Source organism: Dryobates pubescens, chromosome 3, assembly GCF_014839835.1.
Source record: "Dryobates pubescens isolate bDryPub1 chromosome 3, bDryPub1.pri, whole genome shotgun sequence".
Classification (NCBI taxonomy): Eukaryota; Metazoa; Chordata; class Aves; order Piciformes; family Picidae; genus Dryobates; species Dryobates pubescens.
In genome coordinates this window covers 30,380,076-30,406,743 of record NC_071614.1, presented here as the reverse complement: position 1 = coordinate 30,406,743, position 26,668 = coordinate 30,380,076, and positions in this window count along the sequence as shown.

Genomic DNA, 26,668 nt, shown 5'->3' with positions numbered 1-26,668 from the left:
ACCTCCTCTAAAGTGACCCAACATGACACAGCAGAGATCATTTTTCCATGTGAAAATTTCAGCATGCTTTTTCTCTTTATTTTTTTTTTACCCTGGGAATAAACCACTGTTAAAATAAACCACAAATGCCACAACCCTCATGGCTCTCATTTGCCTCCTGCAGTCTGATCAAACGAATAAAGTATAAGAGCATGAAGCAGCTCTCCAGTGAAGCTGAAAGAGGAGGAGCTGACAAGCCAGGGAAATGTTCTCCACTAACCTTGAACTTGTATTCCCTTCCCTCTGAAAACAAGATGTCTCAAGGCAGACAGGGTTGGAGGTGAAGTACTTCACAACATCAATACCATGTTACAAATACCTTAGAACTGTGGTAGCCTGAAGGTTTTGTGGGCTCCATGGAATTTAAAATCAACCTACCACGAAGCAATTCCTTTTTATACTCTGGGAAAAAAAATATTAAAAAAATCCAAGTTCAGCTTGTTGCAATTATAAATTGTTGGAAAAAGAGGGCTAAACAAAGAAATAACTTCTGTTCAGTCAGTCAGTCTTCAACTGATAGAATGTCAAGCCAATAATCCAGATGATATTCTTAGAGAACTTGGGTAGGACTGAGGAGCTATCCTCAGTTCCTGGCACATCCACAAATTGTATAATACTGGAGAAGTCAGTAAGCATGATTTGTTCCTCAATATACCCTTTCTGAAATGGACACATTCCTTCCCTAATGTACAGCTCAGCTGTGGGAATAAAGATCTTTTAAGTCTGTTAAAAATGGTGTGCAGAGAAAGGAAGACTTCTCACTCTTCGTGACTCTTCATAACTCCTATTCGTTATCAGGTTGAGGAAAAGGAGGTATAAGCCCAAATCTTGATCTTTCCATCTTTTACAATCTTTATAGTGTGCAGCACATAATAAAATGCTTGGAAAACCAGGGCAGTTGTGGAAATCTTGAAGCCTATGTATGAAGGTGAATAAACTCCTGTGAGAGGTTGCATCTCAGTATTTTCTTCTTCACCTCTTCTGGGAACTATACTGAGGGGGTGGGGAGGGAGCAGGGGGGGCTTTAAATAAATACAACTAAATGGATAAAACCTCAGTTTCTCTATTAGGAAAAGGAATGGAGAGAGAGACAGACAGGTTTCATGAGAGCTCAGAAAACACAGACATGGATGAGAGCCATACAAAGGCAGAGAGCTACCAAATAATATGAGAAACGTTCCTGTCTCTGTTGGTGTGAAGGGAAGATGAGCTCCACCATCCCTGATGGTTGGATTCATTGCTGCTGGTGTACACAGGGCAATGAAAAGGTAAAGCATTCAATTACTAACCCACGGTAGGTTAGTAACTGAAGTCCAAGGGGAGAATGAAGGGGGATGGGGTGTAATGGAAAGCATCAGGAGAAAAATGGTGAAGCAAACTTTTTTCCGTGACTCAACCTGCAGTGGAGTTTATTCTTGTTTTTGTCCTACGGAAGAACAATGAAAATTGGAGAAGACTGAAAAAAAGATGGAATAAAGGCTTTGCAGACAATTTGAGTGTGGGAATGACATGTTAAATCCTAGACACAGCAGTGGAAAACAGAGAAATGACATGGTAAAAAAAAATAATTAAAAATCACGAATCATGTGATTTATTTACATCTCTGCTGGAAGAACAACATAGAAACACTGAATGTAATAGGGACTTATTTTAAGGTAAGGAGAACAGTAACCTGCAGGTATCTTTTTTTTCTCCCCTCCCCCAAATTATTTTTAGATGGCAAAATTAGATTAACTGTATCTTCCCCATTGGACAGAGAGCAAGATACTGTCCTAAGATCTCCTAAGCTCCAAATTCACATAGTCATTAAGTGATATTGTCCTTTCACATGTTCATAAATCCCTCCCGCTTTTATCATTGTAACATCAAATAATGTTTCTAAATATGCTATCTGATGGTGTAACACAAGAGCTTTTTAAAGAGAGGTCATGAGAGGCATTTTCACAGTTGAAATGTAGCAGACAAGTCAATTCTATTGCACGCTGAGGCTTTACAGATTCCAGGAATGGGCACCCAGAGTAGTTTCAGTGGCTGGTTGCCTTATCAAAATCTTCAAAGTAGTTAGAACTGATTGGAAAATGAAACCTGGATTTTAGGAAATTCATGGACACTTTTATTCATGGGGGAAAGAAAGAATAAAAGCCAGTGTGATGCCTTTTGTCTACATTTAGCTCCATTAATAAAGACCCCTGAAAAATATGGGTTGGTGACTGTTGTTCTTATGACAGTACTGCACATATGATGACAAAATTGAGACAGGTGTCTAACACAGACCTGCTGCAGATGAAGAGTGGTTAATAAGCAGGTGCTAATGTGTCATTCAGATCTGTGTACTCAGACTAGACAGTTTATCAAATCCAGGATGAAGCTAAGGGTGTCAGTTTTCTAGCCATAAAAAAAAAAGTCAAATGACAACAACCACCAACCTAAAAAAACAAAAAAACATGTGAATGAGAACATAGGCACAAAATCAAAACACATGCACAGCCCTGTTGACATGAAAAGGACTGATTAATTATCTTAGTTGTCACATCTCCAGCTACTCTGCATTCTGTCTTACATGCCCATTCTCAGTCTATCACAGTTTGGGTCTTTTAAAGGATATAAAGCAAAATCTGAATTAAACACCTATGACGCTGTTTCTGCTAGCAGTGATCACATTGTAAGCACAATGAGAGCAAGAAAAAAATGTGAGACAAATTCACAAAAAACCCAAAATCAACCAAAACAGACAAACAAACAAACAAACCCCAACAAAACCCACAACCCAAAACAAAAGAAACAGAGAAGGAAAAGTCATAGAGATTAATAAAATCTTACAAAACCACATTGCAACAGGAGAAATAAATAGGTCCCATTCACGTGCCTTGGCACTCACAATCTCTTCTTAGTGGTTTATAGATGGATCTAACATTCCTGGTAAACAGTTACCTACTATCAGCACTCTGTCTCTAAACTTCTAAATTCTTGTTTCCAAAATAAACAGAGCATCAGGCAGCTGTCCTGTATGTTTGACCGTTGGCTGGAAATCAACTACTTCTAAAAAATATAACATTTATTTTATCTTTCGATTTTTATACCAGTTTATCTGGCTTTTGGGGTTCTTGCTGGGTTTTTTGTTTTCTTTGTTTTGTTTTGTTGTGTGTTTTTGTTTTGTTTGTTTTGTTATTGTTGTGTGTTTGTTGTGGTGGGTTTTTTTTGTTTTGTTCATTGCATTGTTTTGGTTTTGTTTTTCTTAACTCATCAGGCATCTGCATTTATGTTCTTATCCTGCCCTTATTTTGCATTGCTTTCTTGCTCACTGTACTGTAGTGTATTGTACTCATGAACAGCATCGACTCTGACATAAGCTCAACAGCTAATATTTCTGAATGCCTAATATGCATGGATTTACTACTTTAAGATCAAATGAAACCAAGATAGAAGCCAACAAAGGATTTGCTTTGAAAAATCCCAAATTTGCTTTTTTGTCCTTTAGTTTATACTCAATTTGGGACAAAGAATATTTCTGTTTCTGTCACAGGAAACCAACATTTGGATAATATGCATATTATTAATAAGAAATTTTATAGAGGTTTTTATAAATGGAGAAACAGAAATTGAAGTGAAGAATCCCAGGAGACTCAACTGACATTTTCAAATTACCATTAAGTATATAAATTAACACATCTCTCTGATTTTAGAGCAAATCAACCACTTCTTTTTTTTTTTTTTTTTTTTAAATAAATAACTCAAAGGAAAACTGAGATGTAGCAATGTTAAAAAAAAGGGGGGCAGGGGGGGAAGAAGAAAAAGCAAACTATTCTTACATTAATCAAAAAATCCTCCAAAAGCTGAACCCAGCCCCCCATTTAGAATAGAATAGAATAGAATAGAATAGAATAGAATAGAATAGAATAGAATTTCTATTTTTCTATTTCTATTTCTCTATTTTCTATTTTTCTATTTCCTATTTCTATTTTTCAACCAACTCTGAATTTTCATGGGTCTTAGAAAGACAACTGTGAGCAGTTAGTCTAACAACCTCCAGGACACTGAACTATTAGTTTAGCTTCATAATTCCTGTATCAAGCCCTATAGCCTGAAGATGAACAAAGCTATATGTCATAGAGAAATAGTATTGGGATTTTTTAATTTTATTTTTTTTTTCCCAGGGACAGACAGTCTACAACAGCATGTGGTTTGACAGTTATTTACCCAAATCATTTAAACCTGACTAATCTTATTTCTACTCTGGAAATTCTCCATCTTCCAGTATCTGGTTCTCATTATGTCTCTCTGTGAGATTAAACCTCTCAGCTAAATTTGGAAGTTGTCTTCTCTTGCAAAACTCCCTGTTTTGATACACATGACTATGTCTGAAAATATCTTCTCTGCCACCAAATGCTGATGAAATATGACATAGCTTGAAGGCAAAACCAGATGAATTGGTGATAATTTTTCATAATGTTTTCAGCTGAAGACAATAATCTTTTATTATTTTTTTTTAAGACCGAGTAAAAAGTTAGTCAAGAATAAAAGAAGTTTGAAAACAAACTTAGAAATATATTCAAACCCCAAAAATACTTTCAAATATATGAGCACACACACACTTCACTGCCCTGGTTGTCCCTTGCTGATGGGGTACCATCTTCCTGCAGCATCCCAGGGGATGCTCAGCTTTGGCTATATTGGCTGGTGATGCATGGGGCAACTTCTGGCAGCACTACACTAGATTCAAACTGGTGCCTCTCTTGCTCCAAGATTGCTCCTTATTATTTAAAAACCGTAAGCTATGTTAATGTGCCTTTTCAGCTGATTGTCTCAAAAGTAACTTTGAAAATACTCTCTGACTTTTTAGTGCAGTTGATACTCGTGTTTACTATGATGAGTTTCAGCCAACAACCTCCAGAGACTATTGTGTGTTTTATCTGTACTCATTGTGTGCTTTCATGTTTTCAGTTTAACTGTGGTTGTTGAGGCCATTTGCCAAGGATGTCTGGCTACAGGGCGTGAGTGTGCTTCTGCCCGTGGCACAGGGGTTGGAACTAGATGATCCTTGAGGTCCCTTCCAACCCTAACAGTTCTATGATTCTATGATCATATGAATGTGGTCAAGTGTCATCTGCAGGCTGGTTAAGCACAGGTGGTCTATGGTCTTTTAGCCATGTTAAAATACAGTTACAGTAGACATGAGACCATCTGTATAGAGATATGAAGTCAAAGGGTGTTAGTAGAGTATAGTTATGACAAGATTTGGCTTCCCTAATATAGGATGACAAGACATCAGTTGTTTGGGTCTAGGCAATTTATAGTTAATAGAGAGGAATCAGCATTATGGAAAACTGATTCATTTGCATTTTCTTACAGAATCATCTTAGGATGGGAAATACTGCTTTCTGTTGACACTGAGAGACGCCTGCAATAACTTGCTATGATTTAATCTATAAAGTGTTGAATGTCTCAGTCACAGCAGCTTGCCAGCAAAAGCATTTAGAACTGATTCAAGCTTGGTCCCTTTTTTTTAATCACCTATTTTGTTAGTATGCCTTCTCTCTTTTTGCTTGCTTTTTAAATTTTTCTTTCCTTTTTTTTTTTTTTTAAGAATTCTTATGTTTTCTAAGTCTTATGAAAGAAATACACTCAAAAGCAGGCAAATGAGAGGGCTTAGTAGGTTCGATCATGAAGTAGAAATGTCCTTGGAGAGAAAAATTATCAAAGGAAGAAGGAAAGATGCAACATAGTAGGCAAGTATTAATCCTAAGGTTGTTGAACTGGAAAAGGGAGAAAAAAAATTGCTGGGAATAGCAGGGACTGTCTCAGATGTGATCTTCTAGGTCAGAGTTAAGAGTATGGGTCATAGCACTCCCTCATTATCAGTTAGAGATTTGCAGGGTATGCTGACTTTTGCCATTTTTCAAGGAATTTTTCCAGTATCTAAAAAAAAGGTAACTCTTTAATGGTATATAATAACTAAGCATTCACACTGCTTTCCATTAGGTATTTTGAATATAATCAATGTTTAGAACTAGTTTGAAATATGTTTTGTATACCACATACTGTTTCCTTTGCAACAGCCAAGAAAGAAAAAATAGCTTCTTGACCATGCATACAGAAAGAGGGCCATATATACACTTAAAAAACCCCACAAAAACACACAAAGAGAGCCTTGTCGTAAGGTAGAGGGCCCTTATTTTCAATACAATTATCAGCTTGTCTTTGCACTGACATGAGAGCAAGAGAACAAAGGATAGAAGGATCATGACAGTACACTAATCTGATCTTATTTTGGCTCTTTCTCTAAAAAAAAAAAAAAAAAAGTGACCACCACATAACATTTGAGGGCATGTTTTTTCATACCTGTCAAAGCACTCTTTATCCCAAGCCATGGGGTTCAATTCCGGCTTGAGATGAGAAGTCAGCCAAACAGGACAGTAGCATGTAAGGGATTCACACTCTGGGCAACAGCCTCCTTCAACTGCAATTGTAAGACACACAAACAGTTTCTGATGGCCTGTACTGCAATTTATTTATTTATTTAATATGTTTTATGCTTCTGGATTATGGAAGTCTTAATTGCAACTCATCTGAAACATGACCCTTGAGAGTAAAAATACTCAAACTGAATCAAACCCAAAAGCAACACCTTGCTTTCAGTGGTTATATGAGACATTCAGAGACTTGAAAATTTGTCTGATCAGACTTTATAACAAAGCACTGCAAAAACAATAAACTGAAGCAGAGCCCACTGAACAGGTGGAGAAATTTATAAGGTTTTCACTTGGGGAATAGATGAAAAAGATTCTGCCCCTCCATCCAATTCCTCCAAAATTTTAAAGAGGATACAGCTATCCAAACAGAGATACTTCCCTTGAAATAGCTAAAGGGCATAGACATTTAACCTGAAGAAGGTCTTCTGTTTCTTACCTGTCTGGAGCAGTCCCACTCATTAAGAAGTCCAGAGGCTTTCCTTTAATGTTTGGTAGGGATGGACATCTACCCTTCCCCAAAATCAAGGAATTCAAAACCTGACAGTGCAATGTGTTGTGATTGACTGTAATTCTAGTTTAGCATGACTTTGTAGACTACCACAGCTGTTTTACAACAGGTGAAAATCTAAGACCATAGGAACTGAATTCTGAGGGTTATCTTCTCACTTTTCTTTGTAGACTGAGCCTCTTGAATCAGCCACTCCTACTGTAGTTGGTTTTTTTTAGCAGTATGTACCACATAGAGTTGTGATGGCAATCTCAGCAATGGATTTGAGTAGGGAGTGAGTTTCATTTTAATTCTTCCTAGTTAACAGGCAGGCCATATACCAGCAGAAAACATGTGTTTTGCTACGTAATTATTACTTCAGAAATACACGAGCTTTTATGTGGAGAGAGGAGACTGAAGGACCCAAAGCCCTACAATTGCTTCTTATATATTCTTCATGTATGGTTTTACAGTAGCCTATTAGAAGCTTTGAGAGAAAAAAAAAAAAAAGAAGGAAATTATAAACACTTGGTTTAATTCTTATAATGGAGGCTGAGAAATTTTTTGCCACCTTCAGAAAAATATAATCTCCTTCAGAAGGGATGAATTTATTTTTTCTTAAGCTGACTAATGAGATGAATGAATATCACACAACAATAATTTCTTCTAATTATAAGAAGCCTAGAATAAATTAAAACAGAGAAATATCCATTTGTGTTTTTTTTTTTTTCTGTACATCAGCATTTTCATTGTTCATCAACATTGCCCCTAAGGCAGCAACAAAGTCATGCATGATCAATTTGTTGTACGAGTCTTCCGAAATATTTCCCTGTCTCCATTTAGCACTGTCAAGGTTTGTTCTAATCTGCCATTTCAGACAAGATTTACAGCTTCTACACTTTGATTCTTTGGATGAATGAGGATTAAAGTTTTCATTGCTTGTTTGTAATGAGGCAAGTTGTAGCTCTAATTATGGAACCTATTTGCTTCAGTTAACTCTTGAAAAGAACTTCCGTGGTCCAGTCAGAGGTTCATTTTGTGTTGATGAGGTCTGTAGTAAGTGCAGTTCAGGCTGAATGTCAGTGGGATCTGGGGGCCTAAAACTGACATGGCTTTGAAAAATCCAATGATAATCATCGAATGACTGGAAAATAGACACTGATAACAGTGACTGCTTAAGGCTAATGTAAGAAAATCCAAATCTGTCTGTATGTTTTTCTTTGTGTTAATGCTGTTCTGAGATCAGAGGAATTTCATTACTACACCCAAGACAGTTTAGATCTAGCCTCCAAGTAATGCATTAATCAATTTTAAGGAGAAAAGAGGCCTTTCTGATCACCTTCTCATTGCCTACATTGTACAGGTAGTAAAAATATGCACTTCACTTTTTATTAAAACCAGTAACTTCATATCAAATTCATTAATTCTAAAAGATATCTTGTCTTTTTCAAAGGAAATTTTCTTGTTAAACTGCCTCAGTTTTTGATTCTACTATTATTATAAATTATCAGCTTTTCATTGATTATTGCTTGCTTTATCCTCTAAACTTGGGATTTTCTTCTATCTTTAATCAAATAGTATTAAAAGGACATCTAATATCTTCTTAGGCCACTATTCTTATATCAAGACCCAATTGCTTCCCTTTTTTTTTTTTTTTCCCTACAAAGTAAATAATGATTGGATTTTGTCAGGTTTTCATTGGAAGAGTATATTTTCAGGTCCTGAGGGAGAATTTTGGACAGAAAACAGCAGCTGGCCAGTCTTGGCACTTCTTTGGATTAATATTGTGTCAGATTTGTTATTGCCATACACTAGTTATAACATATTTGGAAATCTTTGAAATCACCACTCTTTCAAGGTGTGCTCTAAAAATTCACATGTGCAGTTCTCACTTTCCAGTCCCAGACAGATTATACTTTGCTGTAATACAGAACAAGTTGCTTGACCACAACAGACCTGTAATATTATTGAATTCAGTACTAGCGGCTGAATACTATTATTAGTCAATCTTCAGGTGTTTATATTATCAGCAAAGCTTTTTGCAATGATATTTTCTTCCAGTTCACTGACAGAAAATACCTGTGAACAATGTGTTAAAAGCAGTGTAAATAATCTGTGGTATTTTATTTAGTGTGCCAGGCATATACATGTGTGTTTCTGTATCTGTGAGTACTTTATAAGCAGATATTATTTTACTGTTGCTGTTTGAGTTTAGATGTGCAGGACCAAGTACTTTGTTACTGTGCAATGTGTAAAGGGCTTATTGTCTTGTGGAAAAAAGACAATGGCAAAGTTAGATTTGCTATGAATTAAGAGATACTTTTCCTAGTTTAAGTACTTGAATGGTGGTAAATTTTCCAATGATGTAAATTAAATACTTTTGGAGCATCCTTGGGAGATCATTGAGAGTGCAGAAAAGGAATAAAATATTTCAGATTGCTTACAATGCTTCTGCATGTGGGAAGCTTAACTTTGCAAAAATGAAAGCCTCTCATCATTCCAGTATGCTTCAGAAATACTTCCTTGAGACAGTCAACACAAATACATAAATATATTCTATTTCAATATAAAACTTACATATACACATTGGAGTTATATCTTCTCATTAAGACCTTACAGATAATGCTTCTACTGTCAGAAGATGTCTGGCCCTTTGAAGTGGAAGTGTTGCTCACATTTAAAGATCCAGAGCCTCTTCACTCTTGCTTTAAAGAGACTGTGGGATGCAACAGGTACAGCTTATCATACAGTTTGCAAATTTGTCTATGGATTGTAATCTGAATCTGAATTTTCTGGCAGTTAGCTTAGAAAAAAAAAAAAATCCATGTTAGGCTAGAAAAGTACTTATTAGTATAAATAAAGTTGCAATCATTCATGTATACTTGATAGAGGATCAGAACAACCAAGCCAAAATGACGTGAGACTAAGGACCTCTTTTAATAAACCATGGGCATCTACATTTAGGAAAGTAAGGCATGTGTTCCCTGTTTGCAGCTCTTGGGCTGGCCCTGCTGGCAATTTCTTCTTCAGATTTCTGGGATTCTGAAAAATGACATCTTTATGCTAATTTTTGTCTTAGCAGGCTACCTTGAATTCATCTGAGATTGTGAAGGTGGTGTTACAGTGTGCCTCATTATAGTAGACTAATAGTTCCTTCAGTCTTCAGAGAATCTTGAGATTCAAGTATTTGGTTCTAGATTATTTCTAATGTTTAGTAATGAAATGTTTAAATACCCTCGAGACTATAAAAGCAACTTTCTTTGTCAGTCTTCCTTTATAATACACTGATCTTGTTTTCTTGCCTTGCAAAGTGTTCCCTCTCCTGCTAGGCAGGTAGAGTGGCTTTCTGTCAGTATTTGCCACAGCAGCACCATTCTCCTGGTCTTTGGAAACAGAAGGTTCAGAATGTCTCCAACATCCAGGCCTCCCTCTCCCTTCACCAATGTTTTTTATCCATAAGCCTCAATGACCAAGAAAAAGAGTCCCTTGTGAATTTTGTTTCCAGCTCCCTATGAGAGAAGAGTAGTTTCAAGCTCTATTTCAGACATCCATTTGCTTGACACTTCATATTTTTGACAGCTCTGAGCTGCTGGTTGTTGTGGCTCTCAGTCTAGGAGCTCAGCCTTCTATCATGCGTAGAACACAGACTTGCCTGAGCACATCAAGCTCCATTGCAAGGCATGAAAGTTTAACTTTTAGGGCTAGGACAGCAAATGTGTTTTTGTTTAATCTGGACAATGCATTTTAAATGTCCATGAGACAAACAGTGGTGAAATGGGACGAACCTCTGGACACCATTTGCTGTTGCAAGTAAGTCTGAAATCAGGAACATAAGGCATACAGAAAAGTTGTCCCAAACTCACTGCTGACACTTGCAAGTATATCTTCTAAATATGCTCATACCTGTTAATACCAGCACGGTATTCATCCTGCCCTGTGAATTGAATGGGACCACATGGATTAACATTTAGAATAGAGTGAAGACTTTTTCAGCTCTCACATGATGACTTCCTTGATTTTGAAGCTGTTGTAAAGTCTATTGCTATGTCACATTCTCAGACTGCGTATTTTATTTACTGGTACTGAATGCTTGTCTGTGTCAGCTCAAGTTACAAAAACAAATGGCATCTTTTCCAGAAGATTTTTGGGATATAGTCTCTGATGGATGTAAAGTGCTAAACCACAAAGAGCATATGAAATGGTGAATGTGAATTCTCAATATTTCTTTGCAAAGAATGTTATTTTCACTCATAGAAACCTTGTCATATGAAATAGTAAATAACAAGTGAAACCAACATTGCACTGTGCACCCATCACCTATGGCACTGGCAGGCTGCAAAGGGGAGCAAGCAGTGCAGCAGGGCAATGCTTTCAGAATTATTAGCAGAAAACAATGAATGATGATTACTTATTTGTCAAAGGTTCTCTGCTTTATGGATGATGGTCACTGGAGGAATGTAGAATATCTGGCTGTCACGATCCTGCTATGTTTCATCTGAAGCTTACCATTACAGTCTGTGTTGTGTTGGCTGTTAATATTCCTCTCAAGCAGAGTTTCTATCATAACATTTGTCCCACTGTTGAAATGAGTTACCTGCAATGCATTATTCCTCAAGCCCTACAGAGCCCATCACTGGAAGTGGTCAAGATCAGTCCGGACTGGGCTTTGATTAGCCAAAGCTAATGAAAGATGTTCTCACCAATAGTTGGTGGGGTGGACTTCATGGTGTTTGAAAGATCCCTTCCAATCCAAACCATTGTATGAACCTATGATTTTTTTTATGTCTGGAAGACAAAGAAAAGACTCATGAGTGTGCTGTCTCCTAGACTGGTCCATACTGTTTCTCACAGCTCATCTGCAAAGTTGTTTGTGCCTGAAGTTCAAATAATTAATCCTGTGTTTTGGAAGAATGGAGTTAATTTCCTACTGGTTGGATGTAGTCTTACCAGGATGCACTTATCCCAGCCCTATTGCTAATGCAGAATATGTGCAATTTTATCCTTTTCTGTAAGGACTGCATTTGCTTCTGTGGCTGTGGATTGGGTAGTACACCTCAACTTTCTCAGACCTCCACTGGAATACTCCACAATTCATGCTGCTTAAGGTTTTTGTAAAATGTTATGACGCCTGTGGTGAGTGGGGGCGATCTTGTTACCAGGATCTGAACAGCACTGAGCTGAAAATGTATGTATACCAAAAGACCAGCTGGAGCTTATGTGCACTTCTGGAAACTGGAAGATGAACAAACATCCCTCTCAGAAATGTACCTCATTTGTAATAATATATATGTGATGAATTTTCAAGATTTACAGTGGAGTAGGAAAGCGATGGCTGCTGTCAGTCCACAACACTTCTAAAACCTAGATGTGTTTACAGTGGAAGCATTGCTTTCAACTACCTTTTGGCAGCAGATCAGATTGTATGGGTGAGCCACCCAAACCACACACTTTCCCAGATGGGCATCAACAGAATTATGTAGCAATTAGAAGTCTCTGGGGCAGTCAATACAACTTTGAGCTGGGTTAACTTGGAAGTTTCAAAGGTTTCCACTGCTTTTTGATAGTCAGAGCAGTTTTTAACCATTGCGAATAGACCAGCCATCTGACTGGAGAGAGAAAGAATTATTCAATTATTTACCTTTATCCTAGTTCAGCTTTCCATAAAGTTAGTCTAAATCATGTTTCTTAGAGCACATATATCGAGCAAGTGTACACACATGGCTCAAATCCAGCCAATTTTGAGGATGAATAAGTCAGCTGAACATGCAGGGAAGATCTGTAACAATCCTGGAGCTTTATGTAGTGTGGCAGATTGCGAGTAATTTTGGACAGAGAGTACCCAGTGTTGTTAATTCACAGAAACAGTTTAGCTTTTGCTGTATTTCAGCAGTTACAAAAGCTCCCACAGCCTCACCATAGGTTCTCTTGATAACACTGGACAAAATATGTATTTTCCAAATACATTATATCATTAGATGAAGTGGACAAAACCAAAACAAGTATGTTTATGACTTAGCCTGAGGAGATAATTAACTTCTGAGTGCTGAGATCCTTGATTGCATTCCTAGCATGATCTTAATTGGAAGTCTGAACTTGCAAAAGGTTGTAGTGTTTAGAGAATATCTGAAATGCTTCACTAAGAAATCGTTTGTTCATAAATTCGAAAGGTAATCCAGACAAATACCTTTTGCCTTTGTTGTAATTGTTGTGGTGACGATAATAAAAATAATCTATTATAGCAACAGCAAAGGCACAGGACTATGCAAAGCATCAAATGTATCAAAATATATTAATCCACTTCAGGGAATTTAGAAAGAAATAATAAGATTTACAAAAAGGATTGAATACATACCAAATAACATTACTTTGAAACTTGCATTGCTGCTTCAGAGTATGGTACAGTACTTTTCTGAAGCTGACCTCTTGTATGTGCTCACTGAGAATTTTTGTGATCTAAGTATTTTACATCGAGCTATGTTATTTAGTGCATGCAGTACAGCAGGTTGCTAGTTGAAGTTGAAAATGCAATTCTGTTCTGATTTATCCTGGTCTTAGATGTGGGAAGCCCTGGGCAGAGATGAAGTTGGCTCAACAAAATGAAATGTTTGCTTTATGGTTGGGTGATAACATTTTTGATGTTTTAGAACCAGCTCTAAGACTTTCTGCTGACCTGCTGGACTGGCTGAATAATTTTAGGTACTGGCATTGACAAAAGGTCTACATAGCACAATGTATTCTGTGAAGGGACACTAAAGGAAAGAGCTGGTAATGATACCACCAGTAAAGCTGCTAGGATATGATGCTTCAGTTACAGAAGCACTAATGAGCTCTGCTGAGACAAAGACTGTAACAGCATGGGATGACCCATCACTGCTTTCCATATACGCACTAGATTGTACATTACACTTTGTGGATTCATTCTCAGAAGGCTGAAAGATGTATTAAAGGGCAAATTGATGAGGGGAAATAACATAAACCTGCCTTCAAGATAACTGCAGTAGCAACAAATACTCCAGAAAAACAATAAATCAGAAACTCTTTAGTTATGCTGCTTTTCTGAGGCCAGCAAAAATTTCTTCCCTTTACCTGTCCCACTTATAGGCACTTGGGAAGGGGTGAAGGTAGACCTAGGTGTCCTCTAAGGACAGGGTTGAAAAATGAACTTCAGGTGATTTAGTATGTCTAATTTAAAATACAGAGAGCTTTTTGCAACCTTTTGGCACTTAAATACAGATGGGAATACTGGTTTTGTAAGGACCTTTAGTAATAAGATAAGGGGTGATCATTTCAAACTAGAAGAAGATCAATTCAGGCTACATATAAGGAAGACATTTTTTACACTAAGAGTGGTGAAAAATTGAAAGAGGTTGCTCAGAGAGGTGATAGAAGCTCTGTCCCTGAAGACATTCTAGGTCAGGTTGGATTGGACTTTGAGCAATATGGTCTAGCTAAAAGTATCCCTGCTCATAATAGTAAATTTGGACTAAATGATCTTCAAGCAGACCAACACTGAAACCAAACTGAGGGGGAGTATTGATCTGCTTGAAGGTAGGAATGCTCTCTGGAGGGACCTGGATAGACTGGATCAACAGGCCAAGGTCAAATGCATGAGGTTTGCAAGGCCAAGTGCTGGGTTCTGCACTTCGGTCCCAACAACTCCATGCAATGTTACAGGATTGGAAAAGGGTGGCTGGAAAGCTGTCCAGCAGAAAAGGATATAGGGATACTGGTTGACAGCCAGCTGAACATGAGCCAGGAGTGTGCTCAGCTGGCCAAGGCAGCCAGCAGCATCCTGGTCTCTACCCAGAATAGTGTGGCTAGCAGGACCAGGGAAGTGATTGTGACCCCATGCTCAGCACTGGTGAGGCCTCAGCTCAAATGCTATGTTCAGTTTTGGGCCCCTCACCACAAGAAGGACACTGAATTGCTGGAGCCTGTCTAGGGAAGGGCAACAAAGCTGGTAAAGGGCCTGAAGAATGTCTTATAAGGAGCAGCTTGGGGAACTGGAATTGTTTAGTCTGGTGAAGAGAAGACTGAGGGGAGAGATTATTGCTCTCTGCAACAATCTGAAAGGAGATTGTAGTGAGGAGGGTGTTAGTCTCTTCTCCCTTGTATCAAGTGATAGGACAGAAGGAAATGGTCTGAAGTTGCACCAGGGGAGGTTTTGATTAGATATTAGGAAAAATTTCTTTGCTGAAAGAGTGGTCTGGCACTGGAATATGTTGCCCAGGGAGGTGAAGTGACTGTCCCTAGTAGTGTGTAAAAAATGTAGACATGGTGCTTGGGGACATGTTTAATGACCATGATGGTGTTAGGTTCACAGTTGGACTTGATGATCTTAGAGATTCTATGATCTTTAAAGGTGTCTTCCAACCCAAACTATACTATGCTTCCATGATTCTATGATTCTAAGTGTATAAGATATGTAATAGAAATAAATACATAAAGATGTTGCTTCATGCATGCAGAAACTGGAAAATTGACTTTGAGATAGATGAAAATTTTTTGTAAGATAAATATAACATAACATGGCAAAGTTATTTAATAATTCTCTGCAGTCCTAGAGGAGGAATGACAGCAGAACTGTGGGCAAGTATCACATTGTCTGTACCCCAGTACCTGGGTCATCCAGCCCAACACTTGACACATCAGTTTGTTGTAAAAGTGCCTGCTCCTGTTACCTTGCAGAAATCATACAGAAAAAGGAAGATGACATTGAGCTTTCAGATGAAACAAATTAGCACCTCTGACAGACAACAAACTGGAAGGATGGAAGGTATTGGAGCTGAAAATACAGTCTGATGCTTTCAAAGAAACAAAGTTGTGGTGAGTGTTAAAAAACCAATGTATTGTTTCTTGGAAGTCTTCAAAATGAAAAATCTGTACATCTCTGAATGGAGCAAGTATTTACTGGTACAAGGTTGTGATACAAGCCAAGGTCCCTATAGAGTTAAATGAGAAGGGACATAGTAGTAAACCTAATTGAGTTGGATAAGTCCAAGACATTTTAATAAATTTTGGTATCAATAAACAGAAAACATCATCTGTGGTTTGTGATGTGGCCAGTTCAGCATGTGCAAATGATTGTTTAGCTGTTATCCAGAAAACAGAGAAATTAGAATGGAGACTGGGACATATGCAGAATAGAATAGTGGGATAAAACAACTAACTTTCAGGTGAGAGCTGAATAAATTATTTTTGGGGGGAAAGAAAAAAGAGGAAAAAAAAAGAGCAGACAAATTTAAAGATGCAGAAAGTACCCTCTGCCCTGAAGACACAGGATATGCAGAGAACGAGAAATGCAAAATGTTACAGAATCGCGTTGTTGGAGTTGTAACAGGAATGAGGTGAGAAACGTCCTTTGAGTAGGATCTCAAATGAATATACAAACCTAAACGTCATTTGCTGCTGCCTCTGGAGCTGCTGCTGCTGCTGTCCAGTCTGTGGGGGTGAGGGAAATGCTGTCGGCTGGAGAACACCTCAGGGAATGCAGAGACATGGAAAGACCAGATGACCAAATAGTGATGGAGTTTTGCATGCTGAAATATTTCATTAAGGCACCACTGTCATCTTAAATCTAATTTGTTCTACAGGCTATGTGCTGTACAAGCTGTAATACACATACTTCTACTTACTATATGCCTGCCTTTGGTAAATCTTTTAAAGTTATTTATAAGAAAGGGGTTTCAGATTTCAACAACCTCTGAGAACCAAGCCACTAGAGCAATATTTCTTGATGAGATCTTTCATCACCCTCTTCAGAAACAGAGAAGAAAGTAGAAAAACATTCACTTCTTCCCAAATCCTCTCATCAGCTGGACTAGGAGCAACTGGGACTCCCTTGGATTAGCTATGATTGGGAGTTGTTATCTTTCAGTTACAACCCATAGAGCTTGTAGCTGTGAAAGGAAGAAAAAATGTACTGTTTATGTTTGAGATACTGTCCAAAAATTGCAAAAGCAACAGTTTTAGTGACTTCTTTCTTCCAGAGTCAGATTTCATGAATTAGCAGATACTTCTACTGGCCTATGCTTGTTTATTTCAATGTCTGTTAGTTTCTCATCAAGCTATTGTTACTAATAATTTTCAAACAAAATGCTGAGTAGAAAGTCTTCTGTACGTCCAAATTTGGCCTTGATTCCTAGCAGTTTAAAGCTGCACAGTGCTGTCGAATTTCAGTTTACTCTAGCTGAGAATTTGTCTCTTGGTTTCTCCAATTATTTATCTTTCCTGTTTATTTCTCCAGATCTCTATTTGTTAAATTCAATGGCACAACCTAGACTTTGAATTAAATAGCTTTGTTTCCAGTGATGATGTTGGAGTTTATTAAATTCATGCTTTGTAGTGCTAGGTAGTATTTATACAATTTTCTTGGAGGAAGTTAAAAACAACTTTCTGCTCCTTAGGGTTCAAAGGGCTAGTTTGGCCTATGCTGTTAACTCGGCTTGTTGTACTTTTTAAACACAGTAGGAAAAAACCCACCTAAATAGAAAAGGGAAACTTGAGCCTTTCTCTCTCTTGTACCTTTTTTTTTTTTTTTTTTGGTAATTGGACATGAAATAAAAGCAAGTCAAATTGGCAGATAGCATTGTGTTCTGGGTGATGCAAAGTACCAGCAACTGTGTTTTGCCTGCAAACAATTTGTTCTTTAATGGTCCTTTTTTATTTTTCAGTAATAAAAGCAGAAGTGAACTATTAAAAATCAAATGTTGAGATGAATGGAACTAAACAAAACCATGCTGAAGGCGACAGGGGGGGTTTAATACTCTGTAACTTTTATCTCTCTGGTGTCTCTCTTTGATGGCTGACATGGCAAAAGAATTCTCACAACACTTCTGAATCCTGATCACTCTGCTAATAGCAGTGAGTGTGCTGCTGTGCATTGTTTCTACTCTTAAATCCTCTTAGACATGATTCCTTTGTTACCCAGTTGAAGTTCACATAGCACTACTCAGCTTTAAAGATTTAGTAAAGAGGAAATTCCTGCACAACCACAGGATGATTTGAGTGCATTATTATTAGTATTAATTTTTTGTTCTTCAGTGGTGACATGGGAAAGCAATCAAGGATCAACATTCTGACCTAAGCTGTGGAAGATAGATCCTCAGTCTGCTAGAGTACCGTGTAAATTAATGGAATTAGGATGGTTTAAACAAGTTAAGATTCTATACTTAAGACAAGCCCCAAGCAACCAAATGAGGTGCAGCCAAGTGAATGGAAAAATGAACTTATTTCTGTAACTCCTAATATAGTTTTTGCTCCACAGACTCCCGAGCCACTACTCCCGAGTCCAATACATTGCAGGGGCTTACAGAGAAGTAACAAAGTCAGGACTCAAGAGATTTCAGATGAACTGGTAATATTCTTAAAGGTTTTGTCAGCATTCCATCTGGTGAAAATTGGTTTTGTGAAAGCTCTGAGCTGAGGCTCAAAAGATTTACATCTTGTTCCTAGCCTATCATGGACTTGCTCTTTGATTTTGGGTAACACCCATTTACCTCAAGTGAAAATAGGAATGTTAATCATTGAATTATGCGTTGAAAAAGGCCTTTGCCAGCCCTGTTGGTTTTGGCAATACGAAATCTTTGACCCAGGGCATCTCTGTGTCTTGTGTACCAACAAAAAGGGATACTCATTTAATTGCAACTTTCATTTGACTTGATCTAACACAAATCATGATCAGGAAATTAAAATCACAGAAAAATTAAATACTGCTAAAGGATTATTTTTTTTTTTCTGCTTCTACAGCTTCTGTTGGGGTCTTTCAGTTCAACAAAAGGAGACAGTTTTGCTCTTGTCTCTGGACTTTGTAAAAGTAGAAGTGAAATCACTGACAGAGGTGAAAGGGATATATAAATATGAGGTGAATCAATGTTTTCAGGATTTAAAAAACCTATTGCTTTCTAGTTTTGTTTTGGTTTTTTTGTGTTTTTTTTTAATGTTAATGGTTACAAGGGAAATAATGTGCATCTTTGAAGGCATCTGTTAGAGGCTTGCAATTTTATGTATGGCAAAAATCAGATTTTACTGTTTCATATTTCCACTGTGGTACTGCAGACATTTAGGTGTGATCCACAGCCTGTATATAAAACCTTCCAAGCCTCATTTATGCTTGAGCCTGGTGTGTCTTGTTACTATGGAGTAAGGTTGCAAATTTTCATATTTGGATTTACTAGAGCTCTGCCTTCACTTCTAGCTAGGGAACACAAGTCAAGTTCTGTATTCTTACTGACAATTTAAACAGAACTAGGCATAGACCTGATTGCTTGTGTATGATCGCTCACCCTGCTAAACTGTTAGCAAACTCTATGATGTGGATTCGACCAATGCCTGGTAGCACTGCAGCAAATGTTGGCTAACCACAGTAAGGGACTTGCACAAATCAAGAATTATTCTTAATGTTCTCTGTGTGCATAGTCTCTTACTTGGTCAGGGTTGGACAGTTTAGCTGTATGAAGATGGGCTGTAACACACCATGTCTCAGTGTCAGAGATTTATCCCTAGACTCTTTTGCTTCGTTATACAAACACAGTATGTTGTTCTTTACTGTCTGGGAGAAGGAACTCCTGAAATATTTGAACAGAAAATTTGTCATCTGACAGATAATGAAGTCAGGTTAAATATTTGTGCAACAGAATCCTAAAACACAGGTGTGGGAGAGCCATAGGTCAACTTCTTAATCAAAATCAAGACACAGTTCCCTAGGTGTTTCTACATCTTTCTAAACATCTTCAGTGAAGAAGATTGCATGAACTACCTGAATAACATATTCTAGAGCTGAATGTTAAAATGTATAGTTCTTTCTTGTAATTACTGGTTTATTGTAGTTTTAATTCTTCAAATAAAGTTCTTAGAGGGAAAAATATTAGCAGTGTATTGTCAGTCATAACCAGATGCAAAATCCCTTCATTATTACTCTTTCTTACCCTGGTGAAATTTCAGAAGGATAAGAGAACTGGAGAGTAATAGAGTTACAAGAAGGAACTGGAAGAATAGCAGCTTGCAATTTGTAGTGTAACCCATGTATTATATAAGATTGAAAAAGAAAACCAACAAAAACCCAAACTTGGACAAGGACATATTTTGGGGTCCTGTTAGCATCATAAAATACTCATTCTTTTTCCATTTATGGCTTATTTTTGTCAGTAGAGCCCTGAGGTTTATTTGTAGCCTTGAAATTCAATGACTTCTCTTTAAAAATTTTGGTTCCAAAAGGGGCACATTTATAAGTGGGACAAAAAAATTCCATTGTGAAATATCAATTATTTGTAAGTGCTTGGATTAATTTATTGGATTTTATAAGTAAAGAAATGGAAATTGTTTCTTACATTAAAAATTAATATTTTACATCCAGCTGTGTCTGGCTGGGCAATAAATCAGCTCCTTACAATTACTTATTTGTCAGCCAGCATGTTAGTTCAAAAAGCTAGAGAGTTTGCCTGTGGATCCTGCTCTACTTGAAAGACAAAAAGTGTTCAGGTCAAATCAATTTGAGCCACAGTAATTAAGAACAAGATTGAAGATCCTTCCCCATCTACATAGTGAGCATCTGGAATTGAATTTAGCATGGATCCAGTTCTCAGCAGCAGCAACAAATATTGCAGGCAGACAACACTTATTTAGGAAGACCATTTTTAAATGCTGCAGAGGTTTATATATGAACCAAAACTTATCCTATAATACTGGAGACTTCATATATGCTACATGGAAAAAAAGAAATACCTTCTCAGCTTTTCTATTGACAGCCGAATATCATGCAACCTTCAGAGGACCTATTTGCAGAGTAAATGAGCAAATTAAACAAGGCCAGGGTAGGGCAGTGTTCTACAATCATGAAGAGCATTGAATCATTAATATGATGCCTGGAATTATTTTTGCTAGTAATCCATGCCCTGACACTGTCTCAACAAGCTTCAGGAGTTATCCCAGGGACTGTTCTCAGCAGAAATTTTGTGGACCTCTATTTTGAAAGGCAAGAAATTCATTTGTGTGGTGGGTGCTTTCTGCACCTCTAGAATCCAGGGTCAGAAAGTGGACAAAAAATCATTTAAATGGTGTAGATGTAGCCATAACATTGTGAATAGATGTCTGTAGAATCATGGAAACGTAAAGTCATGGAATAGTTTGAGTTCCAGCTGCTTGCCATAAGCAGCGATGCCTCTTACTAGACCAGGTTGCCCAAGACCCCACCCAATCTGGCTTTGAACACTTCCAGGACTGGAGCCTCCACAACTTCTCTAGGCAACTTGCTTCAGTACACCATAAGCTAATGGAAAAACACTGTCTCTCTAATGAGTGAGGAATGAGGCACAAACATACACTGAAGTTGAAAGCAAAACATGTCTAATAGCGCTGATATGAACATCAGGTTCCCCTCCAATATTTCTTTAGGGTGTTTTCCTTTGACAAGCCAACATAAAAAATTGTTTAAATTTTGGAAACATTTTCTTGGCTATTAACATGAAAAATTAACAGTAACTATATCCTAACTGTACAGTATTCCTAGTGAAGAATTCTATCACGACAGGGAAACTAAATTAAGTCAATCATATGCCCGAGAAATATAATGAGTTACACACCTCTCATAAACGCAAGATAGTATTCAATTAAAGGTAAATTAAATAGGTGTGGAGACAAGGTGACTTCCATTATATAGAAGAAACTCAGACCTTTTGAAATCAGAGGATGTGAAGAGACCATTCAGACTTCTGGCTTCCCAGCATCACTGTGTTTCTTCTGCACTAGCATTCTGCTGGTGAAGTGCATGGGGTCTGAGGGATTTGAGCTAAAGTGAGACACAGTATCATGATACTGAAAACAGTGGGTGCTGTAGAAAGCGTATTTCCCACCAGCAGCATAATGTTAGAGAAACTCCCATGTCAACTGATCCTATGCCAGGTGTCCTGTGCATCAAGAAAACATCTTTAATGACTGAAGTTATTTTATGCCTTATTATTCATCCCTCTTATATAGCCTCTTGTCTCACACAGTAGAATTTATCTGACCAGAATTAATATTTGGCACATAATTAGGTTTTGCTGGTTGTGGAAAGCCATATGTGTTTCTGTTTATCAGTCACTGGCATCATTTGGTTTTGTCTTTCTGTGTATGGAAAGTCATTTTTTGAGCTGTGTAATAAAAGCCAAGCCAGTTGGTAAAATTAAATCATTCTATCACCTACTCATAAATTACAGTTAACTTGAATGCAATTGAATAATTATATATGAACTAATTAGAGAGTGAGTGAATGATTTGTGAAGTTGTGGATAAATAGGCCAAAAAAATGTGGTTACTATGAACTGTCAATAGTTATCTCAAAGTCCAGTAAAGATGCACTGTTCAAATAACTGCATTAACAAGCAATGAAAGAAATGAGACCAATCTAATTAAAAACTGTGTACCAACTTACAAAAAGAAAGTACAAGAGTAAACAAGTGCCAAAGTCTAGATTTATTTGCCATAAACATGGAACTAATTACAGCATGATGTTGAGGTGTTCAACACAAGGAATTCAAATTCATAAATAAAAACCATTCTCTGCCCTGTTTTTTTTCAGTATGAATAACAAAGCAATGGCAAGTGTGTTTCTCAATGTATAGCCACACTTACAAAGGTCTGATTATGAAGACAATGAAGAGACATAGTTCTTTGAGTGCTTCTCATCAATTTACAAGGTAACATTCCAGAGATGGTGACACCAGAGATGATGACTGAATCAAAGCAAATTTTAAGCAAATTTTATCAGGTTCAAGGGATGTATGCATCAGGATCACAGCAAGCATACACAGCAGGAGCAAGGCAGCAGCCACCACTGTGATATACATGCTGTGAGCAGAAAACAACCCCCCTTGACCACATCTCAGAAGATTATGCCACATGGACTTTGCCATGCCAGCATCACAAGCAGCCGCATCACAGAGTGAAAAGAAGACATCTCTGCAGTGATAAAGGGCATCATCCCACTGACTTCAGCAGAGATCTGAGATTTTCAACAACACAGCTATTATGAAGCTCTAGTTCTTTACCCATATATAGACAATTAAACAGGTTAAAGATGATTTTCATGTTTGGTTTTTTTAACTATAACTGACTGAAAACCATATATGTAAGTTCTAGAAGTCAATTCTTGTTTTTGAAGTTGTCAGAGAATAAAAATATGCAGACAGAAAAGACGAAAAAGTCTATTTTCTTCCTGATGGAATGTACAACTTTCATTGATACTTTAGTGCAGCATTCTCTCCTGCATACATAATATGAACATGCATAATCTGACTTTCTATAAGATGCCACTCTTTCAAATTTTGTGATCTGCTGTACTACCTCAAAATTTCCATTTTCCTACTGCTGCCTCCCAATCGTGCAGATCACTCATATGTTTTCAGACCTGATAGAAAGTTTCCCTGCATTCTTCCTGTGGTAATACTATTTCCATCTTCAGTGAGGACTGAATAAAGTTTTTCATGTCGGAACTGACCATCACTTTATTATTATTAACATTACTATTAGTATTATCTTTCTTATAGGCCCTTTCAAGTACTGAGAAGCTACTATAAGGTTTCCTTGGAGTCTTCTCTCAGATAAAACAACCCAACTCTCTCAGAGCTGTGTTCCAGCCCTCTGATCATTCTGTGGACCCACTCCAGTGGGGCAATGTCTTTCTGCGCTGAAAACTCCAGAGCTGGACACAGTGTACTCCAGGTGAGGTCTCACCAAAGCAAAGGGGCAGAAGTAGTTCCCTTGACCTGCTGGACATGCTTTTTTTGATGCAGCTCAGGATACAGCTGGCCGCCTGGGTTCTGAGTGCACATTTTTGGCTCACGTCCAGCTTTTCACCCACCAGTGAGGGGCTGGATACCACTTGCATTCTTAGAAGCATCTTTAGCTCTAGATACTAAGTAGGTATTTGAAAGTATTTTAAAGCAGTATATTTTAATGATGGGAGATACCGACTGGGAGTCTAAGTGTGACTTCAAACTGCCTGAACTAATTGGATTACTATTATTTGAGATAATCTTATTGGGATGCTTGGAAATGAGTTTTATTATTAAAAGGACAAAGGGCTGCATCTTTAAAGGGCAACACTAATGTATGCACAGAGGGCAAAAACTAATGTTCTCTAAAGCTCTCTATGGGCTCCTGCCAGTTGTGACTAATGTTGCTACAGGTACTAGGAAAACATAGGCAAATGTGTTGATGAAGAAAGAAGAATGGAGATTAAAGGGAAAGTGGTTTGAAAGCTCTACTCATCCTAGTGTATGAAGAATAATATATGAGGCCTGTCTAATGAAAATGATAATGTGTTCTGTCATTTTATTTCAGATAATTAGACTGTGATACTGGAAGCTGTTTCTTGTGGTGAAAATTCGGTATCTGATTAAAGCCTTCCTGCATTTCCTATGGTTTCAGTTCAGAACCCTTTCATGCTGCCTAGTTTGAGATGCAGAGTCCAAGCCTGAGGAGATGCTGATGCTGTGAATGTTCTCAGGAGACAAAGTTACAGGGTGCAGGTAAGGTCCCATAACTATTCTCAGCATGATGCTGAGTGGACTGTTCATGCTTAGGTTCAGATCTGGAGTGAGCTGGTTGGCTTACCATGGATAGATGGATACTCAAGCCCATGAAGAGAGGAAGAGGAGCTGGGTCGAACTTGAAATCAGCTCTATCACCCAGGACAAAATTGCTTTTGGGAGACCTTGAAGACCCTGATTGAAAATTGCCACATTGGTTTGCTATGTAGCTTTCCTGATCCTTTTCATGAACAGACTCAGATGTAGAAATAAAAAAACAAAACACAAGTGTCAGAATCTAAACAGGAGGTGTATTGGCAAAATAATTCTCTATAAAGAAAGAGCTGCTTTCTATGACTTTTGGGGGGCTGTTTTCACCCAAAGTAAAACCTGTCGGTCTGCTCATTTGTATTTTTGTTTTCCCAAGCATCTGCAGCAACAGCAAAAAAGATATATAGCCCCAAGTAACCAAAGATTAGTAATTTGATTCTTGTCAAAGAAAACAAAGGTACAGGGCCATGTAATCTACCATCAACATCTGAACAAAGCAGCTCAGCTCAGAAAAAATGAGTGCAGCTAAGGTACAGACAAAGAATTGCTTGGTGAATAACTGAATGGCAAATACAGGAGATTTTGACTCAGCCTGTGGGAAATGCCTGAAGAGAAAAACTGGCTACCTTTATTAACCAAAGTATTTACTAACATGCCTTGCTTTGTTCCTGTTTCTGTCAAATGCCACATTCAGCTGTGTCTGAACTGCTGACACCAGCAAGAACTGTGTCTCTCTATCCCTCTACAAAGTAGAGGTATAATTTGCCTACTCAGCTTGATACAGTAGTGTCTTAGACAATGTATAGACAACTGGTCATGGTAAGTGATGAATATAAGCGAGAATTTTGGGCTGCAGGTTCAATATAATTAATGAAGTGTTACTAAAGCGTTTTAAGAGAAACTGGTTCCTGCATTTACAATGTGCTGTAATGATTTACTTAGAAGTCTCCATTTAGACTCACTATACGAGTTACAAATGATGCAAAATGTTACTGATCAGAGAAATTGACAATCGCTCATTGGTATTGACATATGCAAGAGCCTCCACTGGTTGCCAGTACAATTATGAACTGACTTTAAAGACTAGCTTTTAATCAAAGGCTATAACAGGACTTTATTTCTCATCTTATTTCAAGGTTTCTCTTATCTTACTGTACAGTTGTTTCCTACAACAGATTGAAATAATAATTATAATAATAATGATAATAGCAACAATAATAATAAACAAAAAGGGGCTTGTGTTTGTCTACTTTATCTTGCATCTGTCTGTTCAAGGCTGTTCATTCAACTGGACCAGATGGTAATGACTTCTAAGAGGTATTTCCAGTACTACCCCAGTAAAACTTCCTTCCTATAAATGAGACACTTGGAAATAAGCTCAGGTTTTTGATTTTGAATATGTTCTTCACAAGACCCTATGTAATTGAAGAAAAGAATCTCACAAGCTCTCCCACTATATACAGGGTTTCTGACTCGGCCATCTGGACTTACTAAGACCTTCAATGTTCTGTTTCTTTTGACCAGGAATAACTAAAAATATCATGAAAGTCTTGAAAACAAATTTAAAAGTTCAGTATCTTGGAGAAGTTTCTGAAACAAACATGAGTAGAAATGAACTTACTCCTTGGAGAAGATCCACTTTGCAAAGCCAAGATCTAAAAATTTAACTCATGCCTACAGTAGCTCAGAGAACCACAGGAAAAGTGGCTCTGAAATGTATTGGCATTAAAGTAAAGAGGGGTGATTAAAAATTTCTGGTCAAACTGCAGCCTTACTCCTATGCTCTTGCTTGCACTCTGGGATGCAGACTTGCTGAGATCTATTTCAGTATCACAGTATCAGTATCAGTATCACAGTATCACTAAGGTTGGAAGAGACCTTGAGGATCATCAAGTCCAACCTGTCACCACAGACCTCATGACTAGACCATGGCACCAAGTGCCACGTCCAATCCCCTCATGAACACCTCCAGGGATGGTGAATCCACCACCTCCCTGGGCAGCCCATTCCAATGATGAATGACTCTCTCCGTGAAGAACTTTCTCCTCACCTCCAGCCTAAACTTCCCCTGGCGCAGCTTGAGACTGTGTCCCCTTGTTCTGGTGCTGGTTGCT